We start from the raw sequence: 27,874 nt of genomic DNA, 5'->3' as shown, positions 1-27,874 counted from the left end.
TCTAGATCCAAGTCTCTAACAAGGAGGAATTGGTTTATGAAGTGGAAAAGGTTATCTGAAGAGGCAATGATCAGACCTCCAAAGGTTCATTTTAAATTATAAAAAGGGAACAGGAAGGTAATCTGTTTCCTAAATTTTAAGAGAAACCTTCAAATGTTTAGGATTCAAAGTTCTGAGACTTAAAAAATCCACCTTCCCATGGAAAAGTTTTCACCATTTCGCTCACATATTCAAATACATTTCATTATTGGCTATTACCCTCAGGACAAACACAAACCCCACAGCCTGGAACTTGAAAATCCTACAGAGTCTAGCTTCAAGGTATTTTTAAGCCTTATTTGATATTACTCATTTGCAGTCAAAATTGATTTCTAGATGTTTTTCAAATTTTATATTCCATTTTCTTCTTCACTTCTATGTGATAAATCTGAAATATATTCCTTCATTTTCATCTTGCAGAACTCACATTTTCCTTTAAAGTTTACTTCTTTGGTTGCCACTCCCTCAGTTTAGTGATCCCAGAACTCATCAACTCTCTACCTATTAAATTATCCCCAGCACATATTTTCTCAACTCTCTCTTATTGCTGTCACCCTCCTTTTTATGACACATCTCTACACAAGTCACAGATTGTCTACTTCCTGACTTTGGTAGAACATTAGATGTTTCTCTTTTCTTTGTATACCAAGTTTAACTTAGCAACACATTTGTAAATTACATTTAAAGGCATATCCAAGATGGTGGACTATCAGATAGAAGGCTAGCCTAGTTCCTCTTACAAAGCTCCTCCATGAAGATATAGAAATTCACCATACCGTATCCTGATCAGGAAAAAAAATAGTCACAGTGAGTTTAACACCTAGGCTACTTCTATTTAAACAAAGAGATTTATATATAATATGATAGGGATGTATCCAGAATGACCACCATGAATATTCGAGCACTCAAGAGATTGAAAGACCAATAATTTTATCAAGGGCAAGGTGAAGTCCCAGACCCTTAACAAGCACAATGAAAGGGACAAGATGGCAACTGATAGCTCTGTTTCTCCTGATTAGGTAACTAGTCAAGGATTCATGGTAGAGAGAGGAGGGGACACCTTTCTAGGGATCGTGATCTAAAACAAAGGTGTGTCTAGGAGTAAGGAATAGTTACAGGCCCTTAACTATGTATTGAGCAAAGAAAAACTTAAGAAACAGATAGCAGTCATGTGGCTCTGATCCCAGGAGAACAGAGACTCAGCTCCCATCATTCAGCCCAATAGTTTGTGATCAAATAACAAGGGCAGAAATCACAGAGCAAAGGGAAATTTGAAGTTGTAACTGAATTGTCAGAGCCTCTCAGCTGGCTGATAGTGGCTTGATAGTGCAACAAGTCTATTAGAACTTCCAACTATTGATGAACCTATAAGGATGTTGCTCAGAAAATCCAGTTTTGGAAATTGCTAAGCTCAGACCAAGAAGGCAATACACAGACTTAACCTTAGATCCAGACATTTTGGGAGCACCGAAAGCTTAAGCTTGGGCTGCCACCTAAACTCTTTCTGAGATCCTAGAATAACATGGAATGCAATATGCCAAGAAATCCAGAGGAAGACACAGGAAAAGAGGTCAGTCTAGGAATATCTCCAAGAAATGCACAGAGGAAATAATATAAAATCTAAAGTGTGGAAGTAGGTTGGAAGAATGAGAAAGAAAAAAAACTTTAATACTTTTTAAATAGGTCTTAAGAACTATTATAAGGAAGAAATGAAAGCTGTTTATAAGGAAGAAATGAAAGCCATCTATAGTTATATAAAATGCTCTAATCTATTAAGTAGAAAAATGGAAATTAAAACAATTCTGAGTTACCACATTGTACCTATCAGATTGGCTAACATGACAAAACAAGAAAATTATAAATGCTGAAGATGTGGAAAATTGGAACAGTAATTCATTGTTGGTGGAGTTGTGAACTGATACAATCACTGTGGAGCGCAATTTGCAACTAGGCCCAAAGGGCTATAGAAATGTGCATACCCTTTGACCCAGCAATAACAATTCTAAGCCTGTATCCCAAAGAGATCACACAAATGGGAAAAGCACCCATTTGTACAAACATATTTATAGCAGCTCTTTTTGTGTTAGCCAAGAACTGGAAATTCAGAGGACGCCCATCAACTGGGGAATGGTTGAACAAGCTGTGGTATATGAATGTAATGGAGTACCATTGTGCTATAAGAAATGATGAACAGATGGACTTCAGAAAAACCTAGAAAGACTTAAATGAGCTGATGCTAAGTAAAGTGAGTAGAATGGGGAGAACTTTGTATATAGTAACAACCACATTATGTGATTACTGACTTTCACGGACTTAGTTCTTCTCAGAAATTCAAGGACTTAAAAAAAATCCTAAAGACTCCTGATAGAAAATTACATCTGCATCTAGAGAAAGAGTCTGAATGCAGATTGAAACATACTGTTTGCTCTCTTTTTTTGTTCTGTTTTGTTTTTTCTTTGTCATTGTTCCATCCATTTCTTCCAATTCTTATACACAACATGACTAATATGAAAATAGGTTTGATAAAAATGTATATGTAGAGCCTATATCAGATTACAAGCTTTCTTGCGTAGGGGTTAGAGAAGAGAGGCAGAGAAAACATAAAAATGATGTTGAAAACTAAATATAACTAAATTATTTTTTTAAAAGTATTCTGATGACAGAAATGTCCAAGACATAAACTAGAAAGAAAAAAAATTACTCCAAAAATTTACAAGAAAAAAATTTTAATTAAAATACAAGTTCAACCAGAAGTCCTGGAAAATATGAAGTAAAAGTTTTTAAAATGCTAAAATAGTTGAATAACTAAATAAGAGTAGTAGGGAGAAAACAATAGAAAGAAATAAGAGCTCTGAAGGAAAATTTTGAAAAGGATTAATTGCTTTGTGGAAAAGGTAGAAAATCATACCCAAGGAAAAAAACATTCAGAAAGTTAAAAATAATCAAATTTAAAATACTGAATTAATGAAACAGTAAGAAACTAAGTTGAAAGACTCATTAAAAAGAGGAAATATAACCTATCTCATAGTAAAAACAACCAAACATCATTTAAGAGTCACTGAACTACCTAAAATAATGAATAAAAAAGGGAGAAAATAAAGAGCTTAAACATCATATTTCATGAAACAAAGAAATCTGCCTAAATCTCTTAGAATAAAAGGCAAAGTAGACATTCAAAATCCCCTAATTGTTCTCTGAAAGTAACCACAAATTGAAAAGTACCAAGAATATTATAGCCAAAATACAGATGTTAGAGATCAAAGAAAAATTACTGAAAAAGCAAAACAGAAAAACTTCAAGAAGACTCGGCAAGATCAAACACAATTTGATAGCTACTATAAGAAAGGAATGGAGGGCTTGACACATGATATTATACAAGACAAATTATCTAAGCTTATAATCAAGAAAACTACACACACTAAATCTCAGTACAATTGTATAGGGGGGAAATGCACTTTTAATGAAACAGAGGCTGGAGGCTGGAGAAGAAGCTTCCACTATTGTGGCCCTTTTCCTCCGACCCAAAAGCACAGTCGCTCCTGCCAGTGCTAGCCTGTGTGTGGGGAGAGGAGCCAATCCACACTAGCAGCCAAGATGCCCAAAAGGAAGGTCAACTCTACAGCAGGGGAAGTAAGAGAGGAGCCCAAGAGGAGGTTGACTAGATTATCAGCTAAACCAATCCTTGCAAAGGTTTTACATAAGCCCCAAAAGACAGCTGGAAAGGATAAATATGAGGACAAAAATGTTCAAATAAAAGGGAAAAAAAAAAGGAGCAAAAGGAAAGCAAGCAGAAGTTACTAACCAAGAAATGAATAAAGATGGCTTGCCTGCCAAAAATGGAGAAGCTAAAAATGAAGAGGTTCCAGTCTCTGATTCAGCAGGAGAGAAAGAAAGCAAATCTGAATATCTTATACCAAGTATTTTAACAATTGTCCCTGTTATCTCTCTTCTTCTACAATTCAGAGGAATATTTTTATCAACTATTTTGCAAATGTAAGGTTTTTTTAGTACCTCTAGAAACACATTTTTAAAGAAGGAGACAATTCCACTTCATCATATTAACTTCTTAAAACATTTAGACAAATGTAAGCCAATCTAAAGTGACTTTATTTAGATTTCTGCTTAAAGAGGTGAAATCATGTGCAGGTTCACAGTCTGGTTTTCTGTTTGTTTGTTTTAATACAACCAGAAATTAGTAGAATGTTGTCTAGGAAGGTTTTGTGTGTCTTGTTCATAGGCTTAATATTCCTCAGGCAGTTTTGATATATTAAATGAATTTAAATTAAATGAAGCATATATAGCAATTTGGAGTTGTGACTATGAATTTTAAAGACCTTATTTTAATCTGTATCCATCTTGTCTTTCAGGACAATTGTTTCCTAAATAAAACTGCTGCATGGTGTTTGGATCACCCTTTCAAAGTTATGTGCTATCTGTGACTTTGTCATCTTTGGTAGTGGTAGTACAATTTTTTTTCCAGTTACTTTGCTAATGTGCTGTAAGAGACTGAAAAATCTGTATAACAAGTACTGTTTTATCAAATACAGAATTAGTGGAATTTTGCTTTGTGAAGGACCTACTACCTGGATACTGGTATTTGATAACCTCATTTTAGGGATAGTTGTTTCCAAACTTAAAATAAGAAAGTCACTGGAATAACAGTGCAGAAAAGGATTACAACTACATAATATTTAGACTTTTCAAGCATTTTTTAAATGTACAATTTATTCATTTAATTTAAATGAACAATTTATGTACTCATTACCAAAGGAACTAATAAAATCTTGATTATATAAAAAAAAAGGAATAGAGGATGGAAAAGAATTTCTGGTGAAAAGTCCAGAGCTGCATAAACTATTTGAAATATAAGCACATGAGTCTAGAGTAGCATAAAAAAGTAAATCTGAGTGAGCAACGTGGTGCAGTGGATAGAGTGCAAGACCTGAAGTCATGAAGATTTGAGTTCAAATCTGTCCTCAGACACTTGCTAGTTGTTTGTCCCCAAGTAAGTTCCCTAAAGTTTATTTGTCTCAGTTTGCTCTTCTATAAAAGAGGGATAATAATAGTATCTAAGTTCCGTGTTTGTTGTGAGGATCAAATGAGATAATATTTGTAAAATAGTTGCTGGGCATATAGTAAGCTCCATATGAAAGTTGTTATTATTACCTAATATTATTGTATCAGGTTAAATATGGATAAATTGATTTTATTCTAATGTAAGATTATCCCTATATTCCCTCAGAGCTCTCTTGTCATCAGGAGTCATTTGTTGGTGTTGTTCAGTCATCCACTTGTGTTAGATTCCTCATGACACTATGGATCATACCATATCAGGCCCTTCTGCTCTCCAATATCTCCTAAAGTTTGTTCAAGTCATATCATTGCTTCCATAACACTATATATTCACCTCATCCTTTCCCACCCCTTTCTCTTTTTGCCTACAATCTTCGCCAGCATCAGTCACAAAGTGAATCTTATTAGAAAGAGGTCATGGGGGTGTTTCTAATACGGTGTGATGATCTTAAAAGAAAAGGAGGGGAAGAGAAATACAGCAGAAAGATAAGGGAGAGAAAAGATGGGAAGATGATCTTATATAATTAGTGAACACAAATAGCAGTCTATACAAACAAGGAGGAAGGATTGAATGGCAACTGTTCATTGCCATTCAAATTGCCAAAAACTCTTCATTTTTACTCAGATTTGATCTGCTCAAAGGAAGTAAGAATATACACTTAGGTACAGGGATACATTTCATTCAGGGAAACAGAAGAATAAGCAGAGAAGAAGTGTGAAATAAAAGGGGAAAAATAGTTTAGGAAGGTAATCACTTCCTAAATTTTAAGCTTACTAAAACAAACTTGAGGAAAAGAAACTCCTGAACAGGAGGTAGAATACAAACATGGCGGGAAAGGTACAGTACTGTGAAACTAAGTTTTCCAGATTGGAAGGCTGGACTTCTCCCTATTGTTTGCTGTCTATATGTATATCTTTTACACTTAAAACATTTATCAAGTGGTCCATTTAAATTCCAAGGGCATTTTAAAATATTTTTGCTTAATTTCTCAGTGCATAATACCATATTAAATTACATATCATCATGGAAGGAAGCAGCAGGAGAAAACACTGAAAAAAATGCATACAAACTTAAAATAATTGAAGTAGAATACCCTATACTTTCTAAAATTGGAAGAAAATACAAAGAGACATAAAAATGTATAAAATCACTTGATCAAAGACAGCTATTAACCAAACTTTGCTTTTCATTTGTTTGTAAGGCGCCATGGCATTGGCTAAATGTATATAATACAATACAGTCCCAAGAACTGTTTATTCTTTACTGATATTGTTGAGATAAAAACAAATTGGAAGGTTCAAATATACCTTAAAATTCTAAAATTCATAAATATCAAGCAAATAGCAGAGGGAGGGTAAGAAACTGTTTCAAAATGCTGACATAATTTTTGAGAATTTTTTTTCTCATTACTATTTCATCCCTGTGTATCTCAAGACAAATTATTTATCAATGATTTTTTTTTTATTTTGTAATGTTTAACAATCACTGCCATACAATTGTGATTTTATCCCCCCCACCTACCCCCCACTCCCCCCTCCCTCCCCACGACTGCATACAATTCTGTATAGATTCTACATATACTTTCCTATTGAGTATATTTTCACTATAGTCATGCTATGTAGTCAGACTAAGATAAATGAAAGAAATCGTATAACAAATCAGAACATAATACACAAACACATACACATACACAAACATGATCTGCTACAATATGTGAGTGACTTCCATATTTCTCTCTCTGAGTGTGGCAGGCATTTTGCCTTGAGATCCTCCATTAGGATTTTTTTTTTTTTTTTTTTGGTAAGAAGTTCTTGTGTTATTACAAAAATCTAAGTCTACCAGAAAAAACTCTCACACACTGTGGTTGTTGCTGTGCATAAAGTTCTCCTGGTTCTGCTCCTTTCACTCAGCATCAGGTCATATAAGTCCTTCCAGGCCTCTCTGAAGTCTTCTTGTTCATCATTTCTTATGGCACAATAGTACTCCATTACATTCATATACCATAATTTATTCAGCCATTCCCCAATTGATGGACATCCCCTTGACTTCCAGTTTTTGGCAACTACATAGAGTGCTGCTATAAATATTTTTGTATATGTGGGACCCTTTCCCATTTTTATGATCTCTTGGGGATATAGTCCTAGTAGCGATATTGCTGGGTCAAAGGGTATGCACATTTTTGTACCCCTTTGGGCATAGTTCCAAATTGCTCTCCAGAATGGTTGGATGCGCTCGCAGCTCCACCAACAATGAATTAGTGTTCCAACTTTCCCACATCCTCTCCAGCATTTATCATTTTCTTGTTCTGTCATGTTTGCCAATCTTATAGGTGTGATGTGGTACCTCAGAGTTGTTTTGATTTGCATCTCTCTAACCAATAGTGATTTAGAGCATTTTTTCATATGATTATAGATAGCCTTAACCTCTTCCTCTGAAAATTGCCTGTTCATATCCTTTGACCATTTATCAATTGGGGAATGACTTATATGATTATACATTTGGATCAGTTCTCTATATATTCTAGAAATGAGGCCTTTATCCCCGAGCTTAGCTGTAAAAATTCTTTCCCAATTTACTACATCCCTCCGGATTTTGGTTGCATTGGGTTTGGTTGTGCAAAAACTTCTCAGTTTAATGTAATCAAAGTTATCCATTTTGCATTTCATAATGCATTCTATCTCTCCTTTAGTAAAGAATTCTTCCCTTCTCCATAGATCTGATAAATACACTATTCCTTGCTTCTCCAGTTTATTCATGGTATCAATCTTTATACCTAAATCATGTACCCATTTGGACTTTATTCTTGTGTATGGTGTCAGGTATGGGTCTATGCCTAATTTCCACCACACTGTTATCCAGTTTTCCCAGCAATTTTTGTCAAACAATGAGTTCTTATCCCAGAAGCTGGGGTCCTTGGGTTTATCAAACAGAAGGTTGCTATATTCCTTGCCTACTGCATCTTGAGTGCCAAGTCTATTCCACTTGTCTACCTCTCTGTTTCTTAGCCAATACCAAGTGGTTTTGATAATTGCTGCTTTATAGTACAGTTTGAGGTCTGGTAGCGCTAGGCCACCTTCCCAAGCATTTCTTTTCATTAGTCCCTTTGATATTCTGGACCTTTTGTTTTTCCAAATGAATTTTGATATTATTTTGTCCAGCTCAAGAAAGTAATTGTCTGATAGTTTAATTGGTATGGCACTAAATAAGTATATTAATTTGGGTAGAATTGTCATTTTTATTATATTAGCACGGCCTATCCATGAGCAACTAATGTTTTTCCACTTACTTAAATCTGACTTTATTTGTGCAAAAAGTGTCTTTTAATTGTGTTCATATAATCCCTGGGTTTGTTTTGGCAGGTAGACTCCTAAGTATTTTATACTGTCTACCCTAACTTTAAATGGGATTTCTCTTTCTATCTCTTGCTGTTGGACTTTGTTGCTAATATATAGGAATGCAGAAGATTTGTATGGGTTTATTTTGTACCCTGCAACTTTGCCAAAGTTGTTTATTAATTCAAGTAATTTTTTACTTGAATCTCTGGGATTCTCTAGGTAAATCATCATATCATCTGCAAAGAGTGATAACTTAGTTTCTTCTTTGGCTATTTTAATTCCTTGGATATCTTTATCTTGTCTAATTGCTACAGCTAACATTTCTAGTACCATATTAAATAATAGTGGTGATAATGGACAACCTTGTTTCACCCCTGATCTTATTGGGAATGCATCTAGCTTATCCCCATTGCATATAATGCTTGCTGAAGGTTTTAGATAGATACTGCTTATTATTTTATGGAAAGTTCCTTTTATTCCTACATTCTCCAATGTTTTTAGTAGGAATGGATGTTGTATTTTGTCAAAAGCTTTTTCTGCATCTATTGAGATAATCATGTGGTTTTTGTTAGCTTTGTTGTTGATGTGATCGATAATACTAATAGTTTTCCTAATATTGAACCAGCCCTGTAGTCCTGGTATGAATCCTACCTGATCATAATGTATTGATCTCGTGATAAGATGCTGTATTCGTTTTGCTAGAATCTTATTTAAAATTTTTGCATCTATATTCATTAGGGAAATTGGTCTATAATTTTCTTTCTCTGTTTTGTCTCTTCCTGGTTTGGGTATCAAAACCATATTTGTATCATAGAAAGAATTTGGGAGGACTCCTTCTTCCCCAATTTTCAAGAATAGTGTATGTAGTATTGGAATTAACTGTTCTTTAAATGTTTGATAGAATTCACTGGCCCTGGAGATTTTTTCCTAGGGAGTTCATTGATGGCTTGTTCAATTTCTTTTTCTGAGACGGGGTTGTTTAAGTATTCAACTTCCTCTTCTGTTAATCTGGGCAATTTGTATTTTTTAAAATATTCATCCATCTCGTTTAGATTATCGAATTTGTGGGCATAAAGTTGGGCAAAGTAGTTTCTAATTATTGTTTTAATTTCCTCCTCATTGGAGGTGAGTTCACCCCTTTTATTTTTAATATTAGTAATTTGGTTTTCTTCTTTCTTTTTTTTAATCAGATTGACCAAAGGTTTATCAATTTTATTAGTTTTTTCATAAAACCAACTATTGGTTTTATTTATTAATTCAATAGTTTTCTTAATTTCAATTTTATTAATCTCTCCTTTGGTTTTCAGTATTTCTAATTTGGTATTTACTTGGGGATTTTCAATTTGTTCTTTTTCTAGCTTTTTCAACTGCAAGCCTAAGTCATTGATCTCCTCTTTCTCTATTTTATTTATGTAAGCATTCAAAGATATAAAACTTCCCCTAATAACTGCTTTTGCAGTATCCCATAAGTTTTGGTATGTTGTCTCACTATTGTCATTCTCTTGAATGAAATTGTTGATTGTTTCTATGATTTCTTCTTTAACCCAACCCTTCTTTAGAATTAGATTATTTAGTTTCCAATTGATTTTTGGTTTCTCTTTCCATGGCCTTTTATTACATGTAATTTTTAATGCACTATGATCTGAAAAGGATGCATTGATTATCTCTACCTTTCTGCACTGGATTGTGAGATTTTTATGTCCTAGTACATGGTCAATTTTTGTAAATGTTCCATGTACTGCTGAGAAAAAAGTATATTCCTTTCTATTCCCATTTAATTTTCTCCAAAGATCTATCATATCTACCTTATCCAGAGTTTTATTTACCTCCTTAACCTCTTTCTTGTTTATTTTGAGGTTGGATTTATCGAGTTCAGAGAGGGGGAGGTTGAGGTCCCCCACTAGTATAGTTTTGCTATCAATTTCTTCCTTCAACTCCCCCAACCTCTCCTCTAAGAATCTGGATGCTATACCACTTGGAGCATACATGTTTAGTAATGTTATTGCTTCATTGTCTATGGTGCCTTTTAGCAGGATATAGTTTCCATCCCTATCCCTTTTGATTAGATCTATTTCTGCTTTTGCTTTGTCTGAGATTAGGATTGCTACTCCTGCCTTTCTTACATGAGCTGAAGCACAATATATTCTGCTCCATCCTTTGACCTTTATCCTATGTGTATCCCCCCGTTTCAAATGTGTTTCTTGTAAGCAGCATATTGTTGGATTATGGCTTTCAATCCATTCTGCTATCCGTCTCCGTTTTATGGGAGAGTTCATTCCATTCACATTCACAGTTATGATTACAATCTGTGTATTTCCCTCCAACCTCTTTCCCGCCATTTGTGCTTTTAGCTCTCCCGTCTCCCTTCCCCTCCTCAATAGTATTCACTTTTCTCCCCCTCCTCCTGCAGCCTTCCCCTCCTTCTTTTGACCCCCCTCCCTTTTAGTCCCCTTTACTCTTATTGCTTCTTTCCTCCCTTTTAGCCACCCTCCCTTTTCTTCCCCCTTCCCCTCCTACTACCTATAGAGCTAGTTAGGATTATCTGCTTAAGGTTATTGTTCCCTCCTTTGAACAAATCAGATGAGAGTACCTCTCAAACAATGCTCATCTCCCTCCCCTCCTTCCCTCTGCTATAGTTTTGTACTTCTTCCTGTGATATAATTTGCCATTTTCTGCTTCCCCCTTTCCACACCTCCTATTACATTCCCTTCTCATACTTAAATCATATTTTTGACATGACATCATTTACTTTATGCCCGTTCCCTCTACATATATCCCTTTTATCATAATAGCTGCACAGTTCTCAAGATTAACAGGTATCATCTTCCCTTATAGGGAGGTAAACAGTTTGCCCTAATTGAGTAGCAAGTTTTTGTTTTTGTTTTTTCCCCTCTGTTTACCTTTTTATGATTCTCTGGAGACCTGCATTTGAAGATCAAATTGTCTATTGAGTTCTGGTGTTTTGGTCAGGAAGCTCTGGAAATCCCTTATTTCATTGAATGACTTTCTCCTTGCCTGAAATGTTATGCTGAACTTTGCTGGGTAGTTGATCCTTGGTTGAAGTCCCAACTCCTTTGCCTTACGGAATATTGGGTTCCAATTCTTTCGATCTTTTAATGTAGAAGCTGCAAGGTCCTGTGTGATCCTGACTGTGTGTCCTTGATATTTGAATTGTTTCTTTCTGGCTGCTTGTAGTATTTTCTCCTTCACTTGATAGCTCTGGAATTTGGCAACTATATTTCTTGGGGTTTTGAGTTTGGGATCCCTTTCGGGAGGGGAACGGTGGATTCTTTCTATGACTATTTTGCCCTCTGAGTCTAGTACTTCTGGACAGTTTTCCTTGATGATTTCCTGGAAGATATTGTCCAGACTCTTTTCTTCATCATGGGTTTCTGGCAGGCCAATAATTCTTAGATTTTCTCTCCTGGATCTATTTTCCAGGTCAGTTGTTTTTCCAATTAAATATTTTACATTTTCTTCTATCTTTTCATTCTTTAGATTTTGTTTGACTGATTCTTGTTGCCTCATTAAGTCATTAGTTTCTACTTGCCCAATTCTAATCTTCATCATAGTGTTTTCTTCAGTTAGCTTTTCCATCTCCTTTTCCATCTGACCAATTTTTCCCTTTAAGGAGCTATTTTCTCCATTTAATTTTTGTACTTCTTTTTCCATTTGACCAATTTTCCTAGTTAGGTTTTGGGTTTCCTTTTCCATCTGATCAATTTTCCCAATTAGGTTTTGGGTTTCCTTTTCCATTTGATTAGCTCTTCCTTTTAGGGAATTGTTCTCTCCAGTTAATATTTGAACTTCCTTTTCCATTTCTTCAATTTTCTTTTTCAGGGTGATGTTCTCATCAGTGAATTCTTTTTTTATAGTTTTAAAATCATTGGCCAGTTTTTCTTTTATATCCTTCTTCAGACGTTCCAGGTAATCTAGCTGTGCTTGCGAGAAATTCATAGTCCCATCTGAGGTTTCAGATGGAAGTACAGTCTCAGCTCTAACCTCTTTGGTGTTTGTGTTTTGGTCCTTATCCCCATAGAAAGATTCTATGGTTTTTTCACTTTTCATCTGCTTTTTCCGATTCATGATGTTGGCTGAGTGTTGTAGCTTTTGGTTCTTTCAGTCAGAAGGTACAGATCTTTAAGTTGAGCTGTGGTGTGTCTAGGCTAAAAGCAGGCTTTTGTTTTTTGTTTCCCCAATCAACCCTGGGGTTAGCTTCTTAGGTATGTGGCAGGGGTGGTCTGTCCTCAGGATATCTCCTCAGCTGACTTGAGGCAAAGGCAAGGTCAGGGGATGATGATCCCAGCTTCCCTATTGTCTTCCCTTTTCCCCTGGAGGGCTGGGGCACGCCTAGAAGCTAACGCGTGTTCCCGCCCCTCCTTGGGCTCGGCTCTGAGGCTTGCCTGGGTCTCAGTGTGAATTTTCTCTGCCCTGGGTCGTCTGTCCCTCCAGCCATCTCCGCTACCGTAGGAAGAATCCTCCTTTGCCACTTTTCTAGCCTCTGGTGTTATGAGACCACCCGCCCCCTTCTGCTGTTCCCGCTGATCCAGGATTAATCTGGGGAAGAATTTTATGGTTCCCTCAGGGTCATCAGGGGGGAGGAGAGAGCACTTACTGATCACTCTGCCATCCCAGTTCCTGGAAGTTCAAGTAGTGACCCACCGAAGTCCGTCTTCAGGCTGAAGATTTCAAGGGCTGCTGCACTGATGTCTGGCACTCAGCGTCTCTCACCGGCTCGGCCTGGCTTATCTCCTGCTCCGCTGGTCTCGCCCGCCACTCTCGGGCTCCTCTGGTCCCCTCCGCCCTGCCGCGCCGACCACGCTGTGCTGTGCACCGGGGTCTTACCCCCGCGCAACAGATCCCTCCCGTGGACCCTCCGGTTCAGCCTGGGCTCCGAATCCGTCAAAGTCCATCACCCACTGGATTCTACACCTCCAAAGTCTGGTCAGACTCTCCCCCCGGAGATATCCAGAGGAGTTTTTCCAGGAGCTTAGGTGAGTCGTTGCTTTCATTCCGCCATCTTGGCTCCGCCCCCCCCTATTTATCAGTGATTAACAAAAATTTGAACTGGAAAAAAACTTTTCGTCAAATGATTAATCTGGATAGATGCATTAGATTTAGAATATATTTTTGGCTTATAAAAAACACTAAAATGAAACTAGAAATCACTTAAGAAGGTGAGTTTAAATACTGAAATAATTCATAGAAAGGAAGAAGCTTCAACTCCATTAATATTAATACATTTGATTTAGTTTTCATTAGTCTTAGAAAAGTGAACAAAATAGAGCATGACAGAACATGCTAAAGGAAAGAAATGAATATACAATAGATAAGTTTACTCTTACAAATAACCCTCTTATTATTATCTCTTAGTAAGATATACTAAGACAGAAATCAAAACAGTTTGATATAAAGAGAAAAGTATCCTGGATTTGTACTTAGAAAAATTGTATTCAAACCTAGCCCCAGTACTTTATATTTCTGTCATGGAGGGCAAATCCAGCTTAGTTGGAGAACTTAGTTTCTCCATTTATCAAATGATTAAAGTTTGACTAAATTATCCTTATGTTTATTTCAAGTTATGAAAATGATTTTGAAAACTTTCCCATTAAGCTTTTCAAATATATATATATCTCAACCAGAGCATCCAAGTTCTTTTAAATAAAATTTATCCAACTACATATTGCAATTTCAAGGAGGGTTTGAACTAAAGAATAGCTACCAATGGCTCCTTAACAACTTGTATGGAAACACTCAGATATGAATGATCATAAATATCTATAACTAGTAAGTGATTAGCAGCACAACACATCAAAACAAATTTTTTCACTAGAAAGGCACTGTTGGGAAGGATTTTGGATTATGACATGGTGTTATAGCACCACTTAAGCAAACAAATAATTTAACAGTTTAAAACATGTTAAAATAGTTGGAAAGAAAGCATTTGGATAAAGGTATGCAGCAAGAAAACTGTATTCTGTGGGTTAATTCCTTGAAGAGGAGATCTCTTTCCAGATCTCTTTTACACGTAAAATCTTTCATTGACCTAGAGATTTGCCCTATTTACTCTCTTCTCCAGATATCAAGTACTTTCCCTTATAGACAACAGGATGAAGAATCTTGATTCAGATTCTGAATATATTTTCCCCCTACCTATGAGAGGATAAAACGTTTGTTGTTTACTTTATGTGAAAATATTGAAAAAGAGATAGGAACTGGACTTGTATGTTTACATTCTAAGATCATAATTAGGAAATTCCTTCTACTAGTAAAAGTCTACAACTCCTCAGCAACTTAGAAAGTTTCAAAAAAGAATTTTTTTGAAAAGTTACTTACAACATAACATACTAAATGTATGTAAGAATCATTATGTAAACTGAGAGTTTTTTGGATATAAAGCCAACTCCATTTACTATTCCACCTCCAAGAGAGAGGAATTTGAAGAGATTTAAATGCTAGAGGGATCAATCCTGTCCAAATTGGAAAAAAAAATTGTCTTGGTTCATTTTTATATTCTTAAATTGTAACATACAATCTTGATTACAATATTGAAAATAGCTTAAATGCTTCATATAGTCTTGCTTCATTCCAGACCCTTAATTCCCCTCAAATAACCCTAGACTTCTAAAATCAGAAAAGACTTCCATGTTATCTAAATAAACTTGGTACAGCATAAATCACACATTAGAAAACAATCTTCTTCATCCCTCTTTTACTGTGATACTTAATTCTAATAAATATTCCCAAGCTTCTAAACCATGGAAATGTAGTTTTCTCTACCTCACTTATTTATGAAAGAATTCACAAATACTATACTCAACTAACTCTATGACAACAATGATTTGGGTACTGCTTTTAAGAATAAAGATTGTTGAGATTTCCAGGTCCAGGAGCCAAGGTGGCAGAGTGATCAGTAATTGCTATCTCCCTCCCCTTGTTGACCTTGAAGAGCACAGAAAATATCTCCCCAGGAAAAATCCTGGTACAGTGGGAGCAACAGAAGAGGGAAACAGTCTCTTAGCCTATGAGGCTAGGAAAATCTCTAAGGAGGGTCCCTCTTGCTGTGACTGAAGGGGATTAGTGCAGGACCAGAGTTGTCCCAGAAAGCCCCACCTCAGCAACCTGGGAGAAGATCCTGAGCCCCAAGGGAGTGAAGCCCACAACCACCAACACCAGGTATCCAGGCATCCTTCAGCATCCCAAGGGAATCAGGAAGACACTAGCACAGAAGGGATCACCAACCACTGAGCTTCCCTATGCACTAGCTCAGCAGAGATCTCCTGAGGCCAGACCACCCCTCCCCCACACTTAATGAACCAACACTTGGAAGAGCTCAGGAAAGATCTTAAAAGGCAAATTAGAGAAATAGAAGAAAAACTGACCAATAATTTTAAAAATATGAAAAAAGTCACAGAAGAATTTAAAAGGAAAATTGGACTAATGGAAAAGGAAGTACAAAACATAACTGAAGACAATAACTGCTTAAAAGGAACAATTGGATAGATGGAAAAGGAGATGCAAAAGTTAACTGAAGAAAACAATTTGATAAAAATTAGAAGCAGGCAAATACAAGCCAATGACTCTATGAGACATAAAGAATCCGTAAAAGAGAATGTAAAGAATGAAAAGAGAGAAGAAAATGTAAAATATCTAACAGAAAAAACAACTGACCTGGACAATAGATCCAGGAAAGAAAATATAAGGATTATTGGTCTACCAGAAAGCTATGATGAAAAAAAGAACCTGGACAATATCATCCAAGAAATCAAGTAAAATTGCACAGAAGTCCTAGATCCAGACAGCAAAAAAGTCATTGGAAGAATCCACAGTTCACCACCTGAAAGGGATCCCAAACTAAAAACACCAAAGAACATTACTGCCAAATTACAGAACTATCAAGTGAAGGAGAAAATACTGCAGGCAGCCAGAAAGAAACAATTCAAATACTGAGGAGATACAGTCAGGGTCACAAAGGAACTTGCAGCTTCTATATTAAAAGATCACAGGAAGTGGAATATGATATTCTGTAAGGTAAAGGAGCTGAGACAACAGTAAAGAATCAATTACCCGACAAATCTGAGAATACTATTTCAGGCAAGAAAATGGAAATTCAAAGAAATAATGGATTTCTAAACTGTCCTAATAAAATGGCCAGAGCTTAATAGAAAATCTGATATTCAAACACAGGTCTAAAGAGAGGGATAAAAAGGGAGAAAATAATTTGTTTTTCAATGTGGGCAAACTGTTTACATCTCTATAAGGGAAGATGATACTTGTTAATTTGAGAATTGCATATTTATTATGATATATAAAAGGGATATACATAGGTAGAGGGAGTGGTATAAACTAAATGATATCATGGGAGATGTCAAAAGGAGGAGTCAGGAAAAGGTAAATTACATCACAGGAATAGGAAAAAAACATATCACAGTAGAGGGAAAGAGAAGAGGAAGATGAGCATTGTTTGAGAGTTACTCTCATCTGATTGGGTTCAAGAAGGGAATAGCAAACTCAGTTAAGTATAGAAATACAACTAGACCTATAGGCAGTAGGAGGGGAAGGGGGAAAGAAAAGGGAGGGGAGACTAAAAGGGAGGGAATAAGTAGTAAGGAAAAAGGGGATGAAAAGGGAGGGGGGCTGAAAGAAGAGAAGGAAGACTGAAGGAGGCTGTGGTCAAAAATTAAAACTCTATTGGGGAGGGGAAGGGGGAACTAAAAGCATAAACTGAAGAAAGGAAAAGATACTGATGGTAACCATAACTGAATGTGAATGGGATGAACTGTCCCATAAAACGGAGATGGAGAGAAGAATGGACTAAAAACCATAATCCTATAATATGTTGTTTACAAGAAACACATTTGAAATTGTGGCATATACACAGGGTAAAGGTAAAAGGTTAGAACAGAATATATTGTGTTTCAGCTGATGTAAAAAAAGCAGAAGTATCAGTACTAATCTCAGACAAAGCAAAGCAGAAATACATCTAATCAAATGAGATAAGGAAGGAAACTATATCCAGCTAAAAGGAACTATAGACAATGAAGCAATATCATCACTAAATATATATGCTCCAAGTGGTATAGCATCCAAATTCTTAGAGAAGAAGTTAAGGGAGTTACAGGAAGAAACAGAGAGCAAAACCAAAACCATATTAGTGGGGGACCTCAAACACCTCCTCTCTGAACTTGATAAACCTGATCTCAAAATAAACAAGAAAAAAGTTAAAGAGGTAAATAAAACTCTGGGTAAGGTAGATATGATAGATCTCTGGAGAAAACTGAATTAGAAAGGAATATACCTTTTCCTCAGTGGTACATGGCACATATAGAAAAACTGACCATGTACTGGGTCATAAAAATGTCACAATGCAGTGCAGAAAGGCAGAGAGAATCAATACATCCTTCCCAGATCACAATGCAATAAAAATTATATGTAATCAAAGGCCATGGAAATATAAACCAAAAAATTAATTGGAAACTAAACAATCTAATCCTAAAGAATGAGAGGGTTAAACAACAAATTATAGAAAAAATTAACAGCTTTATTCAAGAGTATGACAATAATGAGACAACCTAACAAATCTTATGGGATAGTGCAAAAGAAGTTCTTAGGGGAAGTTTTGTATCTTTGAATGCCTAAATGAGTAAAACATAGAAATAGGAGATCAATGAATTGGGCATGCAGCTGAACAAGCTTGAAAAAGAACAAATTGGAAATCTCCAAGTAAACACCAAATTAGAAATACTGAAAACCAAAGGAGAGATTAATTAAATTGAAATTAAGAAAACTATTGATCTAATAAATAAAAGTAAAAGTTGGTTTTATGAAAAAACCAATAAAATTGATAAATCTTTGGTCAACATGATAAAAAAAAAGAAGAAAACAAAATTGCCAATATCAAGAATGCAAAGTATGAACTAACCTCCAATGTGGAGGAAATTAAACAATAATTAGAAATTACTTTGCCCAACTCTATGCCTATAAATTTGACAATCTAAATAAGATGGATAATTACTTTAAAAAATAAAAATTGCCCAGATTAACAGAATAGGAAATTGAATACTTAAATAACCCCATCCCATAAAAAAAGAACAGGCCATCAATGAACTTCATAGGAAAAAATCTGCAGAGTCAGATGGATTTACAAGTGAGTTTTATGAAGCATTTAAAAACAGTTAATTCCAGTACTGTATAGACTATTTGGAAAAATTTCCAAAGAAGGAGTCCTACCAAATTCTTTTCATGGTACAAATATGGTTCTGATACCTAAACCAGAAAGAATCAAAACAGAAAAAGAAAATTATACACTAATTTCTCTAATGAATATAGATGCAAAAACTTGAAATAAGATATTGGCAAAAAGAATATAGCAACTTATCATGAGAATAATACATTATGATCAGGTAGGATTTACACCAGGAATGCAGGGCTGGTTCAATATTAGAAAAACTATTAGAGCATTATTGATCATATCAACAACAAAACTAACAGAAACCACATGATTCTCTATGGATACAGAAAAAGTTTTTGACAAAATGTAACACCCATTCCTATTGAAAACACTGGAGAGCATAGGAATAAAAGGAACTTTGCATAAAATAATAAGCAGTATCTATCTAAAACCATCAGTAAGCATATGCAATGCGGACAAATTAGATGCATTTCCAATAAGATCAGGGGTGAAACAAGGATGTTCATTATCATCACTGTTATTCAACATGGTATTAAAAAATGCTAGTTGTAGCAAAAAGGGAAGAAAAAAGAAATTGAAGGAATTAAAATAAGTATAAAAGAAACTGTCATTACTTTTTTTATAGATGATATGATGATATACTTAGAGAATCCCAGAGAATCAAGAAAAAAACTACTTGAAATAATAAACAACTCTGGGAAAGTTGCAGGTTACAAAATAAACCCTGATAAATCATCTATATTTCTATATAATACTAACAAAATCCAACAGCAAGAAACAGAAAGAGAAACCTCATTTAAAGCTACAGTAGACACTATAAAATATTTGGGAGTCGACCTGCCAAAATAAAACAAGAGACTATATGAACACAATTACAAAACACTTTTTGATCTAAGTAAGTGGAAAAACATCAGTTGCTCATGGGTAGGCCCAGCTAATATAAATACAAAAATGACAATTCTTCTTAAATTAATTTACTTATTCAGTGCCATACCAACCAAAGTGCCAGAGAATTATTTTCTAGAGCTAGAATAAATAATAACAAAATTCATCTGGAAGAACAAAAAGTCCAGAATAGCAAGGGAACTAATGAAAAGATATGCTAGGGAAGGTGGCCTAGAGCTACCAGATCTCAAACTGTATTATAAAGCAGCAATCATCAAATCCACTACTGGCTAAGAAACAGAGGGGTAGACCAGTGGAATAGGTTAGGTACTGAAGACACGGTAGTCAATGAATATAGCAATCTGCTCTTTGATAAACCCAAGGGCCCCAGCTTTTGGGATAAGAAGTCACTGTTTGACAAAAATTACTGAGAAAACTGTGTAACAGTGTGGCTGAAACTGGGCACGGACCAATGCCTGACACTGTAAACAAGAAAAAAGTCCAAATGGATACACGATCTAGGTATAAAGATTTATACTATAAACAAGTTAGGGGAGCAAAGAATAGTTTTTGTCAGATTTATGGAGAATGGAGAAATTTATGACCAATAAGAGATAGTGAAGATTGTGAAGTAGAAAATGGATAATTTTGATTACATTAAATTGAAAAATTTTTGCACAAATAAACCCAAATAAAACCAAGATTCAGAAGGAAGCAGAAAACTGGGAAAGAAGTTTTGCAACTAATGTCCATGATAAAGGCCTCATTTCTAAAATATATAGAGAACTGAGTCAAATATACAAGAATGCAAGTCATTCCCCATTTGATAAATGATCCAAGGATATGAACAGGGAGTTTTCAGAGGAAGAAATTAAAGCTATCTATAATCATATGAAAAGTGCTCTAAATCACTATTGATTAGAGAGATGCAAATCAAAATAACTCTGAGGTACCACATGACTTCTATCAGATTGGCTAACATGACATAACCGGATGATGATAAATGTTGGAGAACATGTGGGAGAGTTGTAACACTAATTCATTGTTGATGGAGCTGTGAGCTGATCCAACCATTCTGGAGAGCAATTTGGAACTGTGTCCAAAGGGCTACGAAACTGTGCATACCCTTTGACCCAACAATTCCTCTTCTAGGACTATATCCCTAAGAGATCATAAAAATGGGAAAGGTTCCCACAAGTACAAAAATATTTATAGCAGCTCACTTTGTGACAGTCAAAAACAGGAAATCAAGGGAATGTGCATCAATTGGAGAATGGTTGAACAAGTTGTGGTACATCAATGTAATGGAATACTATTGTGCTATGAGAAATGATGAACAGGAGGACTTCAGAGAAGCCTGCAAAGACTTATATGAACTGATGCTGAGTGAAAGGAGCAGAACCAGGAGAACTTTATACATAGCAATATCCATAGTGTGTGAGGAATTTTTCTGGTAGACTTAGTAATTCATTGCAATGCATGGACTTAAAAAAGTTTCCAGTGGATTTTTGAGGCAAAACGCCTTCCACATCTAGAGAAATAACTATGGAATTGGATTCCAGATAGAAACAGACCATTTTCTTTTGTATTATGTTTTGTTTGCTTTTATGGTTTCTCCCATTCATTTTAATTTTTCTATGCAACATGGATTTAATAGGATGAAAAAAAAAATAAAAATTGCTACTCATTCATAAATCCCTGTGCTGTTCCATTAATATACCTAGACTTAGCATATGATAAGGCATTCACCTAACATATTTCTTTCCTTTGATATTAGAGAGTACCACTGGAGTACAGCTGTCATTCCTTATTATTCTCATATATTTAAAACATATGTTCTTCCTACTACAGTCCTTTGTTGATATATTTGCTTATGTTTTTCTTCAGACTACTTTACTTATTCTGAATTTTAGTCTGTTCCAAAACTTCATTCTCTCTCCATCAGTTGGCCTCTCTATTATACTTATTTCTTAAAAAATTCTTTGGAGACAGACATCATATTTACATGAAATTTAGCAACTCTGGTAGAATATTACTTTCTAAGGTGGTCCTTTGGTTCTATGGGAAGCTGAAAGACGAAAATAAGCTTTGAATCTTCCTGAAGATAATTCAGCCTCTCTGATATATATATATATATATATATATATAGTGATGAAAATATCTATAGAATATATATCCAATACTCCAAGAGGATGGAGTGAAGTAAACATCTTTGTCAAACATTCCCAACAAGCCTCAAAAAAAGTGAATATTCAAGAAAAATCTTTTACAGGATCTTAAGAGATATAGTGTAACAAAATAAAATTTTAAAAATCAAAATAGAATAATAGAAAAACAAATATCAAGAAGAGAAATAAGAAATAAAAATTATGAAAAAAATAACAGCTTCATAATAAAGGCACAAAAATACTGGAGGAAATAAATCCTTAAACTCAGAATTTGCCAAGATGGGGGGAAAGTACAAAAATGCTAAGGAAAATTACTCCTCAAAATTACAATTGACCAACTGGCAAAAGAGGTACAATCCTAAATGAAGAAAATGCTTTCTTAAAAATTATAATCAGACAGGTGGAAGCTAATGACTATATGATATATCAAGAAATAATAAAGCAATACCAAAACATTGGAAAAAGTAGAAGAGGAAAATGTTTAATAGGAACAGCAACTGACATGGAAACACATCAAGAAGATATAACAATTATTAGAACATTTAAATACAATGACTAAAAATTCTAGAGATCATATTCCATGAAATTATAAAGGTGAATTACCCTGATATCTTAGAACAGGAGGGAAAAGGAGACATTGAGAGAATTCACCGACCACTTCCTAAAATTTATCCCCAAATTAAAATTTTCAGGAATTTTGTAGCCAAATATCAAAGCTTCCAGGTAAAGAAGAAAATACTGAAAGAAGCCTGAAAAACTCTTTAAATATGGTGGAATTACAGTATTGGTCACACAAGACTTAGCAGCTATCAGGGTAAAGGAGTGGAAGTTTTGGAATATGAAATGCTAGAAGGCAAAAGAGGTAGAATAACAACAAAAATATTCTACTTAGTAAAATTGAATACAATCTTAGAGGGGGGAAATGAATATTTAATGAAATAGAGGACATCCAAGCACTCTTTATGAACACACTTCACTTGAAAAGAAAATCTAACAAACAGAAGAATCAATAGAAGTATAAAAAATAAACAGAATGAGGAAATCATAAAGACGTAATAAAGTTAAACTATTCACATTCCTATATGGTCAAACTGTCCAAAGATTGAACCCAATCTGAATATTTCCACACCCAGAGCTGAAAGAGGTCACTTAGTGGAAAGGGTAAGGTAAGTAAAAAAGCCTCTGTGCCCAGGTATAAATTTTATTTCATATATTTTTTCATGGCTTAGATGTCATCCCTTTTCTGAAATTTTCCCTTAACCTCTACCCCATACTATTTTTAAAATTTATTCATTTCTCCCCAGTTACATGAAAAAAAATACATTTTAATATTCGTTTATAAAATTTTGAATTCCAAATTCTGTCCTTTGCTCCCTTCCCAACCCCACCTCCTCGAGACAGCAAGCAATTCAATATATGCTACGCGTGTATAGTCATGCAAAAAATCCATAAGATACATGCTGTGAAAGAAAACATAAAAATACCCAAGAACAAAATAAAGTAAAAGAAAATTTCCAATATGTATTCAGACACCATCCATTCTTCCTTTGGAGATGGATACAATTTTTTGTACTAAGTTCTTGGATTTTAGTATTGTTGACAATGGTTAAGCTATTCACAGCAGATCATCTTACAATACTGCTGTTACTTGGTACCCAGCAAATTTTAATTTGCATCAGCCCATGCAAATCTTTCCAGGTTTTCTAAGAGTATCATGCTCATTTTTTCTTAAAGTGCAATATTCTTCCAACATGATCATATGTTACTACTTGTTTAGCCATTCTCCAATTGATGAGCATCACCTCAATTTCTAATTCTTTGCCAGCAGAAATGAGCTGCTATAAATATTTTTGTGCATACAGGTCCTTTTCCTTTATAAAAATCTTTTTTTGGGAGATATAAACCTAGTAGTGGTATTGACTAAGTCAAAGGCTAAAGTCAAAGTATGGATTTATAGCCCTTTGGGCATAGTTCCAAATTGCTTTGCAGAATGGTTGAATCAATTCACAACTCCACCAACAGTACATTAATGTCTCATTTTTCCCATATCCTCTCCAATATTTATTTACCTTTTCTGTCCTGTTAACTAATCTAAGAGATATGAGGTAGTACCTCAGAATTGCTTTAATTTGCATTGTGAAATCAATAGTGACAGAATATTTTTTTCATATAGCTCTAGATATATCATTTGAAAACTGATCATATCTCCTAATCATTTATCTTGGAGAATGGCTATTATTTTTGTAAATTTGACTCATTTTTCTCTATGTTTGAGAAAACATGTCTGTATCAGAGAAACTTGCTTAAATTTTTTTCACAGTTACTATTACTATCTACAACTATTCCCTCCATCCTATCCTCCCCTATATCTAGTTTATTATATTCTATCTCTCCTTTTACCCTCTCTTTTCAAAAGTGTTTTTTTCTGACTATCCCTCCCTCAACTAAAACCTCCTTATCACCCTTCCTTCTCTTATACCTTTCTCCTCCTACTTTCCTGTCACATAACACAGATTTCTATACCCAACTGAGGGTGTGTGTGTTATTCTCTCTTTGAGACAATTTTGATGAAAGTAACTTTCACTCACTTCCCATCACCTAGCCCCTGTTCTCCTCCACTGCAAAAGCTTTTCCTTGCTCCTTTTATGAGAGACAATTTACCCTGTTTTACCTCTATCTTTCTCTTTCTCCCACTCCATTCTTCTTTCATTCTATAATTTCATTTTTAGATATGCTCCCTTCATATTCAACTCACATCTGTGCCTTTCTAGCTACCTTAACAATGAGAAAGGTCTTATGAATTACAAATATATTCCCAAGTAGAAATGTAAACAATTTAACCTTTTTTGAGTCCCTTATGATTTCTCTTTCCTGTTTACCTCTTCCCTTGAATCTTGTATATTTTGCTTTGGTCTTCTTAACAAGAATGCCTGAAAGTCTTTTATCTCATTGCCCATTTTTCCCCTGAAGGATTATACTGAGTTTTCCTAGATAGGTTATTCTTGGCTATAATCTTAGCTCCTTTGCCCTCAGAATATCATATCACAAAGCCTCCAGTTCTTTAATGTAGAAACTGCTAAATCTTGTGGTATCCTGTCTGTGACTTCACAATTTCTGAATTGTTTCTTTCTGACTGCTTGCAGTATTTTTTCCTTGACCAGAGAACTCTGGAATAATCCTAGGAGTTTTCCTTTTGGGACGTCTTTGAGGAGGTGATCAGTAGACTTCTTCAATTTCAATTTTGCTTTCTGATTCTAGACAAGTGAGTCAGTTTTCTGTAATAATTTCTGGAAAGGTAATATCTAGGCTCTTTTTTGATCATGGCTTTCCAGGAGTCCAATAATTTTTAAATGATCTCTCCTGGATTTATTTTCCATGTCAGCTGTTTTTTCAATGATATATTTGATATTGTCTTCCTTTTTTTATTTCTTGATTTCTTTAATTCTTGATTTCTCATAATGTCATTAACTTACTTTTGCTCCATTCTGACTTTTTTTTATGGTGCCAATTTTAAATAGTTTTTATTCTCCAGGACCAGAATTGCATTTCTACTTGTTTACAGTACTGATAAACTTCTCTCCCTCTGCACACATTCAAGTATTTAGAATGCCCAGATTTACACAGTAGCTTAAATGTTACTTTTAGACTGCTACTGCCTTAGTTACAAATTTTGAGTCCTTCAATTTTTGGAAAAGCTGTATGGAATGTTCTTTCTTCTGTTGTTTAGTCGACCTCTTCAATGGTGGGTCCAGAAGAAGCACCTCCAGTTGGGGCTGCTCCATCCCCTGGGAATCCACCAGGCATGCCCCCTGCACTCTGGTACAGCTTGGTAATAATGGGGCTGCAGACTTTCTCCAACTCTTTCTGCTGATGCTCAAATTCTTCATTCTCAGCAGTCTGGTTCTTATCCAGCCAGTTGATTATTTCATTACATTTGTCAAGGATCTTCTGTTTGTCGTAATCATCAATTTTGCCTTGCAGTTTTTCATCCTCCACAGTAGCCTTCATGTTGAAAGCATAAGATTCAAGAGAATTCTTGGAAGACAACTTATCTGTCTGCTTCTCAACCTCAGCCTTGTATTTCTCAGACTCCTGGACCATATGCTCAATGTCTTCCTTGCTCAGACGTCCTTTATCATTGGTGACAATGATCTTGTTCTCCTTGCCTGTGCTCTTATCCAAGGCAAAAAACATTGAGAATGTCATTTGTATCAGTGTCAAATGTTACTTCAATCTGAGGAATACCTCTGGGTGCTGGGGGGATTCCTGTGAGCTGAAATTTGCCAAGCAGGTTGTTATCCTTTGTCATTGCCCTCTCACCTTCATCAACCTGAATAAGCACACTAGGTTGGTTGTCCAAACAGGTGATAAATGTCTGTTTCTGCTTGGTGGGGATGGTGGTACTACGTTTGATCAGAACAGTCATAACTCCACCAGCAGTTTCAATTCCAAGGGAAAGAGGAGTGACATCCAACAGCAACAAGTCCTGCACATTTTCAGATTTATCTCTAGACAAAATGGCAGCCTGGACAGCTGCACCATAGGCAACAGCCTCATCAGGATTGATACTCTTGTTGAGCTCCTTGCCATTGAAGAAGTCTTGCAGCAGCTTCTGGATTTTAGGAATTCAAGTGGAACCATCCACCAGGACAATGTCATGAATCTATGATTCATCTAGCTTGGCATCTCTTAAGGCCTTTTCCACAGGGTCCAGTGTGCCACGGAAGAGATCAGAATTCAGCTCTTTAAAACTGGCTCCAGTGATTGATGTATAGAAGTCGATACCTTCATAGAGGGAGTCAATCTCAATACTGGCCTGAGTACTAGAAGAGAGGGTGCATTTTGCACGTTCATAAGCAGTGCAAAGATGGCGAACAACCCTCTTGTTCTCATTGATGTCCTTCTTCTGCTTTTGCTTGAACTCGGCAATGAAATAGTTGACCATTTGGTTGTCAAAGTCCTCCCCACCCAAGTGGGTGTCCCCAGCTGTGGACTTGACCTCAATGATGCCATCTTCAATGGTAAAAATGGAGACATCAAAAGTACCACCTCCAAGATCAAAGATCAACACATTTCTCTCAGCACCAACCTTTTTGTCCAAGCCATAAGCAATAGCAGTAGCAGCTGGCTCACTGATGATTCTGAGCACATTGAGACCAGCGATGGTTCCAGCATCTTTAGTGGCCTGATGTTGGGAATCGTTGAAGTAGGCTGGTACTATGATGACAGCATTTGTGACGGTCTTCCCAAGGTAAGCTTCAGCAATTTCTTTCATCTTGGTCAAGACCATAGAAGACACTTCTTCTGAATAGAAAATTTTGGTCTCCCCTTTGTACTCCACTTGAACCTTAGGCCTGTCTGCATCATTCACCACCATAAAAGGCCAGTGCTTCATGTCTGACTGTACAATTGCATCATCAAATCTGTGACCAATCAGACATCTGGCATCAAAAACTGTGTTGGCGGGGTTCATTGCAACTTGATTCTTTGCAGCATCACTGCTTAAATGTTCTGTGTTGGTGAAGGTGACATAGCTCAGGGTGTTCCTGTTTCCTTGGTCATTAGCAATGATCTCCACTTTCCCATATTGGAAGACTCCCACACAGGAGTAAGTGGTGCCAAGATCAATGTCAACTGTGAGTCCCCTTCGACATGGTTTCTGGGGAGTCGGGGGTCATAGCTGACCACTGTGGAGAAAGAAGGGCTGCTGCCATGCTGAGTAGCTCCATTCTAACTTTTAAGGAATTATTTTCTTCAGTGACTTTTTGGGTCTCCTTTTCCATTTAGTTAATTGTGCTTTTTAAAGAATTATTCTCCTCACTGACTTTTTAGAACTCTTTTTACCATCCAGTTTAATCTGTTTTTAAGGTAACATTTTCCTCAGTATTTTTTGTGTCTCCTTTACCCAGCTGTTGACTCATTTTAATATGATTTTCACACATCTCTCTCACTTCTCTTCCCATTTTTTCCTCTACCCCTCTTATTTGATTTTCAAAATCTGTTTTGAGCTCTTTGATGTCCTGAGACCAATTCATACCTTTCTTGGAGGCTTTGGATGTAGGAGTGTCGACTTTTTTGTCTCCTTCTAAGTATGTTTTGATCTCCCTTGTCACCACAGTAACTTTCTATAGTAAGAGTTCTTCCCACTGTTTGCTCATTTTCCCAACCTTGATTTTTAACT

The 27,874-nt window shown here is 35.7% G+C and overlaps 1 protein-coding gene and 1 pseudogene across 1 annotated transcript in view; one reads left to right on the top strand and one right to left on the bottom strand.

Annotated features, from left to right (window-relative positions):
* The window catches only part of DPP10 (dipeptidyl peptidase like 10), a 997,128-nt gene that overhangs the window by 842,436 nt on the left and 126,818 nt on the right, over nucleotides 1-27,874 (bottom strand). The window lies entirely within an intron of this gene.
* Nucleotides 3,634-4,036, top strand: LOC140503224 (non-histone chromosomal protein HMG-14 pseudogene; annotated as a pseudogene).

This window comes from Notamacropus eugenii, chromosome 5 (genome assembly GCF_028372415.1).
Source record: "Notamacropus eugenii isolate mMacEug1 chromosome 5, mMacEug1.pri_v2, whole genome shotgun sequence".
NCBI lineage: Eukaryota > Metazoa > Chordata > Mammalia > Diprotodontia > Macropodidae > Notamacropus > Notamacropus eugenii.
Note: the sequence above shows the minus strand (reverse complement) of the source record. Positions and strands in the feature narration are given on the sequence as shown.